Source organism: Balaenoptera physalus, assembly GCF_965194825.1.
Source record: "Balaenoptera physalus genome assembly, chromosome: 3".
Classification (NCBI taxonomy): domain Eukaryota; kingdom Metazoa; phylum Chordata; class Mammalia; order Artiodactyla; family Balaenopteridae; genus Balaenoptera; species Balaenoptera physalus.
In genome coordinates, this window is record NC_138890.1 from 144,707,309 (window position 1) to 144,719,651 (window position 12,343).

General features: G+C 38.4%; 1 long non-coding RNA gene across 1 annotated transcript; it reads right to left on the reverse strand.

Annotated features, from left to right (window-relative positions):
• Positions 1-1,904: 1,904 nt before the first annotated feature.
• On the reverse strand, positions 1,905-11,904 carry LOC309656923. The gene is made up of 2 exons (XR_014261616.1): positions 9,615-11,904; positions 1,905-9,290 (listed from the first exon to the last, which is right to left on the reverse strand). It is a non-coding gene; the product is annotated as an uncharacterized lncRNA (long non-coding RNA).
• Positions 11,905-12,343: the final 439 nt, after the last annotated feature.

The following is a 12,343-nucleotide window of genomic DNA, read 5'->3' on the forward strand; positions in this document are numbered from 1 at the left end:
TAAAAGACCATCTGCATCTCATGATGAATCATTTTCACCAGCTCCCAGATGAGTTCTTTTAGAAAACCTGTAGCCACATGTACCATCCTCTTCTCCTCTTAGAATAACCAGATTCAGAGACCATGTCACTAATATCTGGGTTCCTTAAAATTTGAAAGCCGGAAGGATACCTTTTAGTGAGCTAAAATACCTAGTTATTGGGGCCCTAGTAGCCTAAAGAGTTAATAAGGCAGTTCTCAAAGCGTGGTGCCCAGAATCACAGCAGCACCACCTAAAAACTTGCTAGGAATGCAAATTCTCAGGCTCTCTCCCAAACTCTCCGAATCAGTAGCTCTGTGGCTGAGCCCAGAAATCTGCATTTTAACAGACCCTCCAGGCAATTCTGCGGCAAGTCAAAGTCTGAGAATCACTGAGTTAATAATACAAGTTCCCATCATTTCTGATTTATTCTCAGGATGTAAAACTTTTAGCAGCTTAGCTCAGGAGCCATGAAGTAGAAAGTTCAGCAACTAACAGACAAAGTCGAGTTTGATAGCAGATTGACTTGCTTGATGGAATCTCTGTATGAAGTTTCAAAATATGGAAAATTGAGCTCTGAAATGTTATGATGTTGGTATTGGCAACCAGTACTGCTGAATTGCAGAGAAATACAGGATCCTCCTGCTGTTGCTTTTTCGCTGAATTCCTTTCTGGCCTCTTGGAAAGGTTCCCTTGAGGCATTTCTGAAAATATAAACCTCCCCATGTAAATGAGTTGTTTACCCTCCCGATCATTTGTTAGAAAGCATTGAATTTTGCTGAATCAGGAGAAATTGCTTTTGACAAGCATACACATAAAACAGTAAGTGATACTGAAAACACTTGGTGCAAGTCTCAAAACTTGGAACACTCTAGATTCTTAATAATGGCTCATGCCATTTGACAAATCTTTTCATGCAATCTTAAAGTCAGGCCAACCAACAGAATAACAAAAAGTGAATATTAACAGTTGAACACAAATGAGACCTTATTCTGGTAGAGAGGCAGAATGCAAGGCATGTTAGAGACTGCAAAATGCTGGGGCTTTTAAATATAATAAGTTTAAGCTAGTCTGTCTCAATACTACTTAACTAGGAAGAGACGAAATCTATAGAGAGAAAAACTGGACTCAAGGAAGTGGACAGTTTTTTACTGCTCCAGGAATAGAGAGAAAAAAAAGAGTAAATTAAAAAAAAAAAAAAAAAGCAAACTACACTATTTAAAAAATAAAAGTTATCTTCCAAATGTAGTTGCATTTTAATCCTTTAGTAATTTTAATTTATGTATAATTTAGCTCACTTTTTATTTTTTAATTATGAAAGCATACTATTAAATGCCAGTATTAAATTCAAATATATTTAGAAGAGGAGAGAATAAAAGGTAAAATATGCCCCCCGCCCTGTTCATTTCTTCTTTTTTTTCTATCCATACTCTAAGACATTGCCACTGAAAATTGTTTGGTGTAAATATTTCCGGGCTTTTATATGTGCATGTCTTTAAATTTGAATCATATTTCTGCCTATTAGTCTTTTACTATATCACATGAAATTGGCTCAGTGAATAGTCACCAAATTTCGAGTATATACTTGAAGACATCTTAGATAAAATAAACAAAGAGCAGTTTCCAATATTACTCCACATTGAACATGAAAAGGGCAAATATTTGAATTCCATGTATTTTTATTTGGAATTAAGCTGCTTCTCATGTGAGCACTGATCTACAGCATAAGCCAAGATAAATTACAGCAGGTATTTGTTTAATTAATAATATTTAGGTGTCTCTTCAGAAAAAAATGGACACAATAGCTTTGTTTTATGTTTATTATGAAATAAGTCATTGTACGCATTGTCATGTATCATGAATTTTTTTCACTGTATTTAAGTAACTTTTTTTTTTTAATTTTTTTTTATTTATGGCTGTGTTGGGTCTTCGTTTCTGTGCGAGGGCTTTCTCTAGTTGCGGCAAGCGGGGGCCACTCTTCATCGCGGTGCGCAGGCCTCTCACTATCGCGGCCTCTCTTGTTGCAGAGCACAGGCTCCAGACGCGCAGGCTCAGTAATTGTGGCTCACGGGCCCAGTTGCTCCGCGGCATGTGGGATCTTCCCAGACCAGGGCTCGAACCCGTGTTTCCTGCATTGGCAGGCAGATTCTCAACCACTGCACCACCAGGTAAGCCCTCACTGTATTTATTGTGCACAAGTTTGCACGTCAGTTTATACAGATTTTTACTTCATTCCTGTGGAAATGGGATAACAGCCATTGTATAAATGAAGACTCTACCATGATTTATTAAGCCTCTCCCCATTGATAGGCCTTGGTTTTTTCCATATTTGCTACCATAAATGATCCATCTATAGCCATCCTTGTACATTAATTGTTGTGTACTTTTGTGAGCATTTTGGTAAAGTAGATTCATAGAGGTAGACTTTCTGAATAAAAAGCAAGGAACATTAGAGTTTTGTTTTGATAGGTACTGCCAAAGCACTCTTTTAAAAGGCAGCAGAGAATGAAAGCACCTATGTTCCCACAGTCACCAAATCTGAACTGTATCACTGCTAAAATACTTTTGTTCTAGTTAGAAAGGGGTATTTTGCTTCAAGATTCATTTCTTTGTTAGAAGATTTGAAAAGCCATTCTGTGGGTTGTCTTTTCACTTTCTTCATGGTGAAGCACAAAAGTTTTTAATTTTGAAGTCTAATTTATCGTTTTCCTTTGTTGCTTATGTTTTTTGTATCCTATCTAAGAAACCATTGCTTAATCCAAGATCAAAAAGATTTAGTCTATGTTTTCTTTAAAGAATTTTATGGTTTTAGTCTTACATTTAGGTCATTGATCCATTTTGTAATTTTGTATATGGTGTGAGGTAGGAGTCCAGCTTCATTCTTTTACAAGTGAGTATCCAATTCTCCCAACTCCATTTGTTGAAAAGACTATTCTTTCCTCCATTTAATTGTCTGGTACTTTTGTCAAAAATCAGTTGCCTGTAAATGTGGTTTATTTCTGGATTATCAATTCTATTCCACTGACCTGTATGTCAGTCTTTTTGCCAGTGTTGCACAGTCTTGACTGCTGTAGCCTTGCAGTAAGTTTTGAAATTAGGAAGTGTGAGTCCCTTAAATTTATTCCTTTTCAAGATTATTTTAGCTATCCAGCTCCTTTCCATATGAATTTTATGACCACTTTGTTGATTTCTGCAAAAGCTATCCAGGATTTTGATAGGGATTATATTGAGTATGTAGATCAATTTGGGGAGTATTACAAGCTACAGGCCCCAATTTTTTAAAAATATATTTGCCTAATGGCATGTTGACCAACTTAAATTTATGAAACTTTATAGTTTTATTCATTCATTCATTCTTTTAACACACTTTTAGTAAACACTTAGTATATTCAAGGCACTATGCAAGGAATTCCAGGATGAATAGGCTACAGTGATTCCCTTCAGAAATTCATATACATGTATGTGAATAGATGACATATTCACAAGTAATTGGAATACAAGGCAGTATAAAAATGCCATGTGAAATATGACATCTTTCATGTGGCATCAACTATGGCAGGGAAACTTCTTTGAAGAGAAGCATTCCATATACAGAGTGAGGAACAGTAGCTATAAGCCCTTCCTAACCTAAGATTATAAAAATCCTTTTTCCCAATCTACTTTAGAGGGTTGTTCAATTCTTACGGGCCTATTTCATCATGCTGATAGAAAAGAAAGAGTGATAAACTGAGCTTCAGTGACTCTGTGCATGTTCAAGTTTGCTGCCCCATCTGATACTTGGAGGTAGTGCGGCAGGGGCGTGCTTCTAGTGCATTGAAGGCCAGCACAGACTTCCCTCTGGCTAAGGCCCCAGGAACAAGTTCCAAATTCTACCACTCATCCTTCACCTGCTGGAATAATGATTTGCATGTCACTGTGGCTCTTGCCACCGAGTTTGATCCTAAACCTTTCGGTCTGGGCGGATATTTAGAATCGATGTTAATTTAGGAGCACATATATGTATTCCAGTACTAAGATACGAACTAAAGCTGAAAGTGGACCAAAGAATAAACTGCTCACCCCGAAAGCCATGTAACCCACACTTGAATTTAACAGAAGAAGAAAAATAAATCCCTGCCATTTACTTTGAGCAAGGCAGTAGAAAGAATGTGGAAGACTGTTGAATCATCTATTCACTTCTCAGCTTGAGATGTTTTTTTTTTTTTTTTTACTAATCATATTCCTCTCCACCTCCCTCCTCTTTGCTGAGGGAAAGGGAAGGAATCAATACCCAGAACAACCATAACTGTTTTAGGTTGGGTGTGGGTGGGAGAATGGTTCCCCCTCCACGACCGGGCAGTTGACCTGCTGGGCTGTGGCAGTGCGCCACGCATACATTATGCAAATAGCCTGCGGTGCAGCCAGCAACCGTGCACGAGGGCAGCAGAGTTACCCCCAGAGGAGCTCACGGTCCCCTCTGGAGAAGAACATTGCTCCACCCACGCTCACTGGCCAGCGTCTGTGTATCAAGGATTGAAAAAAGTGTGGCTAAGGGAGGTTTCTTCTTTTAGAATAAACGTTTATCCTCTTGGGTTAACATCCACTTAAATATCCACCCCAGTGCCTCAAACACAAGAGCACATTACTGCTTCCAAATGAATCTGTATAAATTGCATTGAAGGCAGAGGAAGCCGCACCAGACCCTACACCTCCGCTTAAATTCTAGGCTTTGCAAGAGTTTTGTTGGTAACTGGGCCGTGGCTCTCTCTAGCCAGGGATAAAAAACATTCCTGAGGTGAGCGTGCCAATAATCAATCTTAAAACCCCTTCACCATCACTCAGTCAGAAGTGTTTTCCTGCCCTCTTCAGTACATTTCCCTTGGTCTGTCCTTTCCTAACTTTACCCCCTCTTTAAGACAGTACTTGTGCTCACTGTAATCTGATTTCAGCTCCATAAATGATGTTCTGATCTTGTCTTCATTTGAAATTTTGATACAATGATTCCCTCCAGATTTTGTTCACCGTGGATTTTTTTGCACTTATTTTTCTTTTTCAAAATGTTGCATTCAAATATTATTTGTCTTGATGACTGAATTTTTTGGCACTCTGTACATTCTGTTCCCAAAGCAAGTGACTCCATGGCCTTGCCCTAGTGCTGGCCCTGATCAGCAGGGTTACACTCAGGGATTGGACAACTGTTGCCCTCCCTCTGTCATGGCCCCAACAGCCAAAGCTCTTTGGAAGTACTAATATATCCATGAAAACATGAGGTTCTAATAATAAACTCCCTTGTACCAGAGTCAGTAGTGCTGGAACCCAGAAAGACAATAGCATGCCTACCTCTTCCTGCAGCTGTGTTTCTATGGAATCCTTCTAGAAATGTTCTGGAAAACATTTGAGTACAGCCTAAAGACACATTCTCTGTAACATTATTTCTTTGTTCTTGTATTGAGTTTTGCTGTGAGGTGCTCTTATAATAAGTATAAAATTCTAAAGTACAGTGAAGAGAATATCTTGAGGCACATATTATTTATTCTGAGATAGAAGTCTCCTGCTGGTATATGAACACTGATCAAGCAAAGTGGAAACACTATGGAAAATAAATGATGAAGCAAAGCTGACAAGCTTATTTTCAAAGCAAGAGATGTGGATCCTGTGATAACTTTCCACTATTGTGACTGTTTCTATTATTCCACATGATTGATGTATGTTTAATGATTTTTATCTGATGTGTCCGGGAACTGGAGAAATGCAATTGCTTAGGTTAGTGTACGTGTCTTTCTTAACAAGTGAAGATGTTTTTATCCACAAATCGGAGATCTTGCTTTTCAACTTACGTTCTTCTTAGAGAATCACCTGGTGTGGCTCCTTCACCTTGAGAGATGCAGTCCAGTCACCAGGTTTGACCTAGCGGTGCCTGTGCTCCTAGTAACATCACATTTATGGGAAAGTTTTATGTGTGTGGTTTTGTTCACCTACTTATAACGCCATCTTGCAGTAGGTTCACAGGGGAGGAAAGTGGGGCAAAGAGAGGATAAATGAAATGTGTAGCTGCACATTGAATTGGAGGTGGGCTCAGACTACGTGCTCCAACCTTCTGAGTGTGTGGCCTGTGCTCTTAGCAAAATGGAAGATTTAATTAACTTTTGTGCTTAGATTATTAATATACCCACAAGCACATGAGGTTCCATCTATTTTATATGTTAATTATATCCCTCTTTAGTATCTTGGAGCACAAGCCATGTCTGAGAGCTCACACCTATCTTTCTATTTTTATCTGATTTCCACTCCCTTAATCCTACTAAGAGGTCCTCCCACGTTAAGAAGAATTCAAGGAGGAGAATGTGTCCTGGGCAGCAGAAGCCCTTTAAAGTGTTGGTGTTTAAACTGATTTTACCAGAGATGGGATAAGACACTCAACCTACAGGATCAGATTTGTCTTCAGCACATTTTTCTTCTATTATATTTGTTGTTGTTCCTTCCCTCTTATTTATTCTGATCTCTTCCTTTGGGGCATATGTTATTCATATTTGGAGATTCCTTCTATGCCTTTCATATCGAATGTCTTCTGAAATCATTTTTGTCTCTTTGTCCCTTCTGATTCTGGAACACATTTTCATCTGTGTCTTCCTACTCACTCCATTTATCTCCTACAGTTTCCATTGTGCCAGTTCTTCTTCTAATGTAAATGTAATCCTGTTATCATAGTTTGGTTTTCTCTTATTCTTTCCCTATCCCATTTACAGTTTCCTATTTATTTCTGCTTGCCTTCCAGCCAGAAAAGTTTTGTTGTGTTTTGTTTTGAAATCCCAGTCTGCTATCATCTCACCTCATATTTAGTTCACAAGTCCATATGCTCTTGATTTTTATTAAGAATCAAAGCAGGTACTTGTAAAATTATTTCTCATTTCTGCAAATGCTTGTGGTTCCCACAACACCTTTAGTTAAATCTCTTCTTCCATCTTATGAAAGCTTTTAATGGGCCCCATGATGTTTTGTCCTGTTACTCATATATGAATAAGAAAATGTGCATTAGGGAATTTCTCCAAACTGCATGCGTACATGTTCCAGGGTTCCTAGGTTGCTCTTAAATACTCTTTCTCAGATATTAAGCTAGAGGACTGACATATGTGGGTTCCTAGCCACCTGAGAAGTGGTGGGAAGAGAGGAGAGCTCCAAGGAACAAGCAACCCCCATGATAACCTCTGTACCTGCAGCAGCCTCCCCTGGTGCAGCCTCGGTGCTTGACTGGAGGCCTTGCTGTTCATGGACCTTCGGCTCAGGGGCAGCCCTGGACTGGCCAGCCTTCTATGGGTGTGGCAGCCTGTTTTCTCAGGGGTTCTGCCCACACTTTTACTGCACCCTCTACTCACTGCTTCCTGTGCTCGTGACATGAATCCAGGGCCTCCCAGAGGTACTAGAATGCCACTTAGCTCCAGGCTGCTAAATGGAACACTAGCAGTGTGCTGCCCCCCAAGTAAGACATTCTGATGCAACCACATCAGGGTGAGATTTTGAGTAAGCTTTTGGACACATTGTCTTTTATCCAAATGGGCCCGTAAGAGTATAAAATCAATGGCTCTCCATTACCAGCTAGAGTCTGCACAAACATCCCTGAACCCAATGCTGACTATGGTAGACTTTTATATTTGTTGTTATTTCTTGAATTTCTGTGTTGCTGATTTTTCCCCCAAATATAAAATCCTTAGGGAATCAAGTCAGTACAAAGTTTCAGATGAGGGTGAGAATCTAGAGTTAGACTTTTGAGGTTAAACTCTGACTCCATCACTTACTAATTGTGTGACCATAAGAAATGTCCATGTACCTCAGTTTCCTTAGCTATAAAATGGGGAAAATAATACACCAAACTTAGTATTTTTAAACTTAGAATGAATTAGTTAATATACGTAAGGCTTTAGACTAGTGCCTGTCACTGGCTAATCACTCGATTAATTTTAGATAACATTATATTTTTTAAAGATTTTTATAAGTAGATAGATGTCCATTTTCTGGAAGAAATGTGAACACTCAGAAGGTTATAAAAGAATTAAAGTCTACACTCCTAACCCTTCTAGAACTCATTCCCTTCCATCATAAGCTAGGATAGAGCAATAAGTAGTTGGGGGCAATAAATCCTTTTTTAGGACTACCTGGTGCAATTCCTCTCACATATTGGACATGCAATAAACGTTAGCTTATTTAAAGGGTCTATCTATGTGATTCCAGGGCATCTTATATATTTCTGGCCCACAGACCATTTCCGTACGGCACAGGGCATCAGAGACCACATATCCTGACCAAAATGATTGAGAGATGCTGTTTTTAAAGAGACAGTGATAAGGGCTATAAACTGATTTATTCTAGACTACAGAGAAAGTATTAAGGTAGTTGTATTTAAATACTAAAATTATAAGAGACCAGCCCAAAGGCCACCTGGAGCATACATAAGGGCCACCAGTGGTCATCAGACCGCACTTAGAGAACTGCTGGTTTATGTCTATTTATATATCCCAATAGTGAGCTTCCTTTTTAAAATGACACTGCTCTATCATTTTGTCATGGTCAGTTTGGGCTTCACTTATACACTGCCACATCCTTTTTCTGCTCTGGGGAGATACAGCAAGTTTAAAATTAGTTTTTTTGCTCTATTTCATTTTTAGAGTCATATAAAATACAGTTTATAAAGACTCAAGCATAAGCCAACAAATGCTTCTATTAGTGCCATCAAGAAAACAGAATAACTCCTGAAAGCATAACATGAAAAAACAAATTTTTAGTTGCCATTTCTCTAAGCTGTCTTCCTCCCTACCAAGTTCTATTCCTATTTCCCTCTTTCTTTCCTTTGAGGCCCAGCTTTGAAATTGGCACTGAACAGTCAGAGTGGCCATTAAAGATTCCATTGGGCTAAATGTGCCAAGCAAACATAAATGCCAAAGTCCTGAATAAACATACTGCCTGGAGCCTTGGGAATCAAGAAGGGATGATGCTTGTATAGGTCAGGGGCACTGGGCCTCCCAGCAGCCTTCGACCACAGATGGATTCTGGATCTGAGCGACAATGCAGATTTCTGGAATTAAGATCCCCAGCCCTCTAGGCAGGAAGCCTGATCGGAAAGCTTGAAAAGCTAGTGTTCTGTAGGAAATAAATAAGGGACATTTTCTCCCCAAGTATTTCCTGTTTTAAAGAAGAAGTAACAGAACAACTAAATATGCTGCCATCTCCTCAAGACTCTGATTTTTTTTGTTGTTTAACATTAAAAACAGTTTTTAGGGAGCAAGCCCCAAAGAGGAGACCTATGGGGCTTCCCTGGTGGCACAGTGGTTGAGAATCTGCCTGCCAATGCAGGGGACACGGGTTCGAGCCCTGGTCTGGGAAGATCCCACATGCCGCGGAGCAACTAGGCCCGTGAGCCACAACTACTGAGCCTGCGCGTCTGGAGCCTGTGCTCCGCAACAAGAGAGACCGCGATAGTGAGAGGCCCGCGCACCACGATGAGGAGTGGCCCCCGCTTGCCGCAAATGGAGAAAGCCCTCGCACAGAAATGAATACCAAACACAGCCATAAATAAATAAATAAATAAATAAATAAATAAAATTAAAAAAAAAAAAAGAGGAGACCTATGCTAACTGGAATTGTGGGAGGAAGATTTCTTCCTAACACTTAACAACTCTTAAGAGCACTGGAGGAGGAGTCAAGACCTATGATTTACTACTTTGAGTTCTCGGGCACTTCAGGAACCACGGCTGAGCCACATTTTTAAATCAGCAACATGAATTTTTTGACGGGATATATTAATAATTACCTTTAGGATCCTTTCTAGGTTTAGAGTCTTCTTTTGTTCTTTTGATGCATGATACTATTCCGCTAATGATTTCATACACTCTGAATTTGATAGTACAATAGTAAATAAGAAGGCAGTACAATATTAACATCAAGCCAGTGTAAATCTTAACACTCATTTGTCTTCTAAATCCATATCAATCATTATATTAGCACACAGCCCACCCTCTATTCTTACAGCTCACTGAAGAAAAGATTGGAGATTTTATATGTATATATATGAATAAAATAGAATATATTCTAGTACATTGTGGGAGATTTTATATATATACAATGTGTATATATATATAATTTTATAATATATATAAAAACTGCGACAAAGCACTAGACTTCAAAGTATATAAAGACCTACAAATCAATAAGGAAAAAAGGACACGCTTACAGGAAAATGGTCAAGACTTGAAGAGTCATATCACAGAAGAGGGGCAACTACGTCAGCAATAAACATATGAAAAGATGCTTATCTTCTTTGGTAGTCAGGAAAATACAAATTAAAACCATGATGAGGAATACATAGATGAGCAAAGCTAAAAAGTTTCACGAGTTCAAGTGATGGTGAGGGTGTGGAGAAAGAGAAACGTTCATGCACCATAGGTGGGAAGAGATAAATTTGTATGACTCTGGAAAACAGTTCCACATCATATAGTAAAGTTGAAGCCTGGGATATAGCACTATGACCCAGAAATGCGTGACATTTTTTCCAAGGCACATGAACAAGAATGCTCATAGCATGCTCATAATAACCCCAGTCTGGAAACAACACAAATGTTAACCAACAGTAGCATGGGTTGTCTTTATACACTGGAATACTATACTGCAAAGCAAATGAAAAGGCTCTAACTAACCAACATGAATAAGTCACAATACTGAGTAAATGAATATTTATACTATGGTTCCCTTGATATAAAGTTCAAAAATAGGACAAATAAGACTATATTATTTAAGGATGGGTATAGTAGTAGTAAAACTGTTTTAAGGAAGAAGTAACAGAAAAACTAAATTTGCTGCATCTCCTCAAGACTCTTGATTTTTTTTTGTTTAAAATTAAAAACAGTTTTTAGAGAGCAAGCCCCAAAGAGGAGACCTATGCTAACTGGAATTGTGGGAGGAAGGTTTCTTCCTAACACTTAACAACTCTTAAGAGCACTGGAGGAGGAGTCAAGACCTACGATTTACTACTTTGAGTTCTCGGGCACTTCAGGAACATTGGCTGAGCCGTAAAGAAAACCAAGGAAAGTAATATCATAAAAGTTATTATAGTGAAGGAGGGAGGATGTTATGATGAGGAAAGTGCAGAGAGAAGGGGTTTCAGGTGGGTTATGCTTTGTATTTCTGTTCTGGGTGATAGTGGCGTGGATATTCTCTTTATAACCACTTTGTTAATCCCTAGTTTTAGATTTTGTTTTTCTGAATGTACATTATATTTCACAGTTGCAGAATTTAAAGTTTAAAAGAAAGAAATTTTTAAAAAAGACTAGCAGGTTGATGTCTGAAAATTAGAATCTCTACTGAGGAATCAAATGCTTGGTTGGAGTGAAAATGACAGACATTTGGGAGTCAAAGTGTGATGTAGGAAGATTCCAAAATTAGGAAACTAACTTCTAAGATTAGGAGCATATTCATTTCCCAGAACAAGGCAAACTATGAGCCAAAAACATTCCTTTTTTAAATTTTTACTTTCATTTTCTTTGGGAAGGAATTCAGAGATCTAAACTGGCTCTACACGTAAAACTGTACCGAGAGTGACTGCTCACCTTGGTTGAAATGGTTAAACAAGTTATAAGTATTAACGTAATGAGTAACTTCTCTGAAAAAGTCTGTGAAGCCAGTAATAATGCCAGAGAATCAACTGAATGGGTCTTCAAAGAGTGAAGGGCTCACTCTCTTCAATTCCTACATATGATTCACCCATCTGAACACGTACATACATCCCTAGCTTGTTAGTTCTTCTAAATTTTTCATCAACAATCTATTATGTCGACTAGTTTACCTAATTCCTCTGTGCTCCTATTTAATCTATCTCCACAGAAAATGGAAATGGACAAGATATATATGACTTCATATATATATATATATATATATATATATATATATATATATATATATACATATGACTTCAGTTTCTTTCAATAATAATGCAGTATCCTCAGCCTTAGCTACTTGAGCTTAAACAGTCCCAGTTTTTGGCCGGGTCCCTGTAAATCTCAGCAGTTGTAGGACTTCTTATAGTTCTCCAATTAGTTTTTGGGTTCACTTCCTGCCAATCTTTGTAACATCTACAACCATAAGGTGGATGTTTATTTTCTCTTTACAAAGATTGCCTATTAAATTTAAAAAATTTTAAATGTGAACTGCTCAAAAAAAATAAACACAAAATTACCAAAAATCCTTATCTGAGAATGGATTTGTCATGCTATGCAAACTGCTGATCACCTAGCACATGCAGGTGATGATTCTGTCATGTGGCCCCGTGGAAAGTAACACCACGTGTAGACAAAACATCGTT